Source organism: Gavialis gangeticus, unplaced genomic scaffold (assembly GCF_001723915.1).
Source record: "Gavialis gangeticus isolate Ggan-Ray unplaced genomic scaffold, GavGan_comp1, whole genome shotgun sequence".
Lineage (NCBI taxonomy): Eukaryota > Metazoa > Chordata > Crocodylia > Gavialidae > Gavialis > Gavialis gangeticus.
In genome coordinates, this window is record NW_017729019.1 from 10,879,654 (window position 1) to 10,886,345 (window position 6,692).

Below are 6,692 nucleotides of genomic sequence, written 5' to 3' on the forward strand. Positions count from 1 at the left end.
TAACCCCCCAACACACAGAAGATCACACCTCTCTTTGCAGGGAGGGGATCTAATACATCAAGAACAGAAAAGAAACAAAGGGTGCTAATTATGGGAACATGCTTCTCTCTATATCTACAATATTGTAGGGTGGATGGGACAGCAGAGGATGTTTCTGGATGTAAAGATGCAGCTGCCCAGCAACCTCAAGCCTGGCTCTTTTATATTAAACTGAAAGGGCAGATACTGTCCCATGACAAAGCCAAGCCCATGCTATAGTCAATAGGGGCATGTCTACATGGGCACTTTAACGCACCTTAGCCTATTTTAATGCACATTAAAGCATCACTAAAAAAACCATGCTATTTAATTAATGCACATTAGGATAGGCTAATGCATATTAAGCATCACTTAAAAACCATGCTCTTTAGTTAATGTGCATACTTTTAGTACCTCACAATGGAGGTATTAGATTTAATGTGCATTAATTAAAGCAGATTAATGCATGTGTAGATGCACTGTAGGTGTTTTTATTCATTGAGATATGAATAAGTGTTTACAGGATTGTGACCTGAGGCCCAAATTTAACCAGACTAACATTAAGCATTTACAATCCCACTGAAATGAATGTGCTGAACATTCAGGACAAGTACTATGTTGAATGTAAACCTTAATGTGGAACTTCTGTCATGAAATGTATAGGGTTGGCATGTAAGTTTTAGTTGGGTACCTCACACTGGATGCTAGACTGGTGGTGCTGGTGGTTGTAGCTCTTCCCTCTCCTCCTCCTCTTTTTTTAGCATCTTTTAAGAACTTGTAGTACATTTCAGAAACGGATTTGTTTTTACCGGTCAATCAAAATGAGCAGGGGAAATTCACAAAACTGCTATCGGCATCTGCTGCATGGTTTTTCTTTTACATTTCAAAATGCAGTAAATTCAATCCACACTTAATAAAGTAAAATACAGGTGCCTAGAGAACTCATAGCAAGAACCTCAGCATGTGGCTCAGGGTTTCTCTTCCATTGTTTTTTTTTTTTTTAATAAGCTTAGCTTTGACCAGATGCTATTCCAGAATGGGAGTCTTCTCCTGCCTCCACCCATTTGCAGATAGGGAAGCCTTGCAGGAAGAAAGCTTCATTTGAGGGAAATGCTAATAATAATAATGTTTCTGCATCGTCTATATTCTGTATTTCCTTGTCATACAAGGAAAAGTGTATAAAAACACCCTGCAAAGAGCACCTGGAGCACTTAGGAGTCGTATCATACTGTGACAGTCTCTGCAAAGCTCTTCAACAGATAGGATGTCCCATAGTCTCCAAAAATAACAAAAATTCTTGCTACGAATTAATTGAAGCTGGGTGCCAACCTGAAAGAATAAGGACTTTGTCTCTCTGCAGATAAGTTGTTAGCATTTCTGCTTTCTCAGTGATGGTGCTATTATCTTTAAGTGTTCTCATGTGGTAATGCAATCAAAGAAAAAGACACACTTACTTGAACACGGACCAAGGACCCTTTTAGAATCCATCAGCCATAGCTAGTGCTTCACAGGTTCTCCATTACCATGGACTCTGAATGCTGCATAATCTTTGATGCATTTATCTGTACAACCCCTCAGAGCAGTAGGAAAGTGCTATTATTCCCATTGTATAGGTGGGGAATGGAGGTACAGAGGCAGACTTGGGGCAGGAAATGATTTCCCAGGCACAGATGGCACTAAGATGCCAACTTCCCATTTGTAGTCTTTGAAAATGTCACCAAAGGTCACACAGGAAGCCTGTGGCAGAGCAGGGATTTGAACCAAGGTCTCTTAAGATGTGGGCAAGCCATCTATCAGTTGAATTGGTCATCCAACACAAGAGGGCTAAGGAAAAGCACTATGATCCCTAAAGCTACTCTGTCTCTGATTTATTGCAAAGCTTCTGCCTAAAGCTTTCCCCAGATTTCCAGCTGCCTGGCTTCATGCTACAGTAGACCTATACTCACACCAACCTCTTCCTGAGATGCATTGAAACAAGTTATCTTCTTCCCCTGTAACACTATGAGGCCTGTTGATGACAGACCTGCCAAGCACACTCCTCTCTGCGTGTCTCATATTCAGGTATATGAAAGGAAGAGAGAAATGGCAGGTCAGCCAAAGCAGCTGAATTGGAGCCGGACTGAATGGTCTGCCTCAAGAGGGGCAGTGCTAGCCAGCGCAACAACAAGGCTGGTGCTTTTGAGTTGTGAAGTGAAAATGCCACAGCTGAGCTCCAGGTGAAACAGAGGGATCAAAGGGAAGCCGAATGACAGCAAATGGGCTGAAATGAGGGGAGGATGCGATTTGCAAAGTGCAATGCAGAAACTGCAGTAGCGTGTGTGATGTGGCTTCCTCTGAATTCACTCTTCCCACTTGGAGGCACTCACAGCAGCTGTTCATCCATCTCATTAAGGGTCTTGTTAGAGAGACACCAAAAAATCGGTATGAATTAATGACTGCAACTGCAAAGCGAAGTGGAGATGGAGTAGCAATTAAACTGGCCAAGACTTCAGGTCCCTCAAAAGCTTGGGTGCATCTCTCAACAGCTCTGAGTGCTTCTTGTTCTGGAAACAGCAAGGGGACCTCCAAGGCTCCCTGGTTCAACTAGGTCAGACAAAGCCTGAGACAGGCCTTTAGAGTGGGCACCTGCGCTGCTTGAAAAATGACATTTTCAACCACCGTTGGCTGAAAAATGGGGAGGAAATCCTTTCTTCCACTCAAATATTGTCTAAATCTGATCATTTTCAACCATTACTTCTGGGCATGCTTTAGTCTCTGGACCCAAATGAAACCAGTGGTGTTATTCAGGGTTGCCAACTGTCCGTACACAAGGCTGGATGCTGAAGGACAGGTGGAGCACAGCAATGCCATGTGGTGTCTAAACAGGAGCAGGAGTTCCATCAGTGGTTTATGGGCCTCTGCAGCTCCCTCCCCACTACTGTGCTGCTGCTCCTGCAGCTGCCTGCAGCCCCCAGTGGACTGTACACCAAGGGAAGACTGGTGATGAACACACTTTCAGCACATCCCCTACAGTATGACTGATGTCGAGAGCAGTGGTCCCCTGGCTTGCCATCTGCTAAGGGCTTCCTTAGGGGTCTCAGGAACGCCTGGCAGGGTCAGACTAGCCATTTTGTTCCTACCTGCCTCTAGACGGACGGCACCAAATGCAGGCATTTCCAGCCAGATTTGCTCATTTCCTTGTTTTTGGGAGGTGCCTAGCCCACTTTTTTTGGTAGTAAAGAAATCATAAAGAAAGAGCTGTGAATCAGGCCTTTCACTGGCCGTGCTATCAGGCCCAGCAATTCTTACCTGAAAAAGAAGAAATGCTTCAGGGGCAGGTTTTTTAAAGTAGCCATCAGGGTAACTTCCAAAAAAAACCCCTCTGTTTTGTTTGCCATATAAACAAATCCCCATCATTTCCAGGTCACTAAATCTACTCTCCTTTCCCAGAAAAAAGGAAGAAAATGGGTTTTTTGTCACTGAAAGACTGAAAAAAGTGAACAAAAATTAATTTCTCTACAAAAATGTCTTAATTTCTGAAAAAGAAACCGTTTCCCTTTTGAAATCGGGGATTTTAGCTTGGGTTGGTCAGATTTTCAGAAGAGCTCAGCCCACAACATGGACACAACATACCTAAGAGCACTGTTGCAAATCTGGCTTAGCTTTGGGCTTTAACTCATGTGGTGGATAGGCTCTTTCATTACAGGACACAACGGGATGCAAAAGAATTGCCACAATGCAACAGTGAACCATGATTTCTTTCATGCTTTTATTTCAAGCTATAAATACACTAACAGATGCCTCTGCCAAATTCTTATGGGTAATTAGAAGGTTGCAAGAAGCAGATATTTCAGGATTACTTTGACTAGTTCCCCATATAAAATGCTGCTGACAAACACCCTACACAATCTCCCGATTACCGGTACAAAGCAAGACAAAGAAAGGTGTAAATAATGCAGGGGAAGCATGGCAAAGCCTGAAACAAAAAAACCCAACAATTAGGTTCCATCATTTCTGAATGTTTTAACCTGGAATTGCTAATGCAATATCAAGAATCTTATACAGGAGTTCACATTTGTGTAATAAACACAGTCATGCAGTATGAATCCCTCTTAATTCATCTTGGTTGTCATGTTCCTGTCTCCTCCAGAGCTGCCTAATTATTTAAAATATAAAAAAGACAAGAATCTTGAGATGAACAGATTCATGACAGAAATAATTAACTAATGAAACATCTGACATCCTCATGGAGATAGGATGAAAAACAGGCGAAAGAACAAACCAGAACCTGAAAAAAAACGCAGACATTAATCTCCACAAAAAAAAAAAAGTAGAATTTTTAAGAGTGACTAAGTGACTTAGGAGCTGAAGGCCATTCTCAGATAAATGATTTAATTACATGACGGTGATAAAGCAAGGGAAGACTATGGCTCTGAGCTACTCTCGAGCTCGTGATGTCTACTGAGCCTAAACAGATTTACTATTAAACCTAGTTGAGAAATAGGAAACTCGTAAGACTGGAAATGGGCTGCAGAGCTTGTAAACTTAGGACACCATGTTCAGCTCGTTCCAAATCACTGTTGTCCAAAATGAATCCACTCGTTGCTGTTTCATGATCTGTGGGAAATAAATGCGGAGGTCTTGCACTAGATCCCAGTGAGCAATGTTCTGTATCCTTCAAACTAACAAAGCGATGAGCCCCTATTGTTAAAACACAGGGATGCAGAGAGGCTATGCAAGGAAGAAAATCATGCCTGCAAAATTAAAAATCAAAATGTTTTATTGAAACCAAAATAAAACCTTGAAATAGTCTGAGTTTTAATAGTTTTCTTTCTTTTTAATAAAAAGCCTTCCAAACTATTGGAGAAGTTAGGAATTCTGCAGTCATTAAAGATGCGGAGCTGTGCTGATAGTATATTAGCTAAGGATCTTCTTTCTTCTGTATCCATCATTTCCATCATTTTTAAATGATAGATTTTTGGATCTTTGGCTTCAAAAGTCAACCATTTTGGCAAAGATGGATGGTTATCACTAAAGGCAGCCATCCAAAAGCAGTCTTATATGCCTAAAGAAATGAATAATGCATCATGGCAAGAAGTATCAGTGATTCACCCTATACAGAAACAAAAGCTGAGTGCTACACACACAAGATCAAATTCTGTTTCTGTTTTCTCTGGTGTAAATCTGGAGTAACTGTCATGTTTTGCAACAAATTGCATTAGCTTTAACCAGTATAGCCAGTGTGACTCCACCTATGTGGGAAAGGGAGTTAATCTAGATGAGTGCATGCTTCTGGAGATTGGGTAAAATTCACCCCTTTGCAGACAGAGAGAGCACAAAGTATTTGAATTGCTTGAATACCCCTGGATAGTGCTTTGAGATCCAGAGATGAATGGTGCCATATGAGACATAAGCATAATTGTCTAAGTGCAATCAAGAGGAATCTGGGTCTTGAGTTGTTGCCAGGATCCGTTTCTCCCCATGTTCTGGTAATAATCAGCAAAAAGGAAATCCCTGCAGTCACAATTCAGTTCCTCTTTTCACAACATAGACTGTTACAAAAGGCTGAAGTTCCCTTCTGGCATGGCTGGACTGGTTTGGATGAATCAGAATCGCCTTGATTCAGTGCTGCCGCCATAAGCCAGGCCTCTCCATTGTGTCACAAACAGTTTGTGTGCAAAACCCCACCATTGCATTCACAACTGGGGAGCTGGGCAAGAAGTCATCTGCCTTGTGTGCACAAGTGAGTGGGTGACTAAAGCTGGGATTTGAAGGATATGCCCATTGTCTCCTTTGAAAACGGGATACAGTTCATCTAATGCGTTGATTTTCCCCAGTGCCACTTGGCGGTGCTGGAGAAATACAGCCCAGGTCGCTAATATGAAAACCATCCTGTCTCCCAGCTCCCGTATCTCCCATGCAAATGGCAGGTTAGAGCAAGATGAGAAAAGGCTTCAGCATTGTTGCAGCCAAGACTTACCAGGGACCAAAGTCTTTTACAGCCTGAGTTTCAAAGCTCCCGGAGTAGCCCATGGCCTTAAGTGGCAGTTGTAGTTTGTTAGCACCTCTAGCATTCTGCCCATGCAGCATGTGCTGCTTAATGAACGAGGCCTCATAAATGTAATCAGACCAAATGCTGGTGCATAATTTCATACCATAAAGAAGAGAAAGGAGGGGGAACCACCAGCAACTTGCAGGGGGAAAAAAAGATAGAAATTGTTTTACATCCACATAAATGCAATTTGCTCAAGGCACCTGGAGTCTCGTTAATTTACCTGTGACATGTTGCTACACTTAATTGCCTCTGACAATTAGTAACATTTCAACACCTCTTTTAATGGTCCAATTAGAGGGATGCTTGTCTCATGTGCAGTAGATAGGAGAAAATAGATGGGCAAATTTCCAGTGCAAAACTCCTCTGCAGGTATTTTAATGGAGAGTTAAAAAAAAAAACCAAAACAAAAAACCCACAGCACAAAAACTACTAACTAAATTCTCAGTCTAATAAGCTCTCACTATAAGGTCTTCAGGCCTACACAGAGAAGACTCCTGCCTCATTTGCTATTACAGGTCATCTCTCAATATATTACCTTCTTTATGAGAAAGTGGGCATTTTTACCAGTGACCTAGAAGATGGCATAGAGTACACCCTCAACAAGTCTGCAGATGAAACCAAGCAGTGGGGAGTAGTAAAT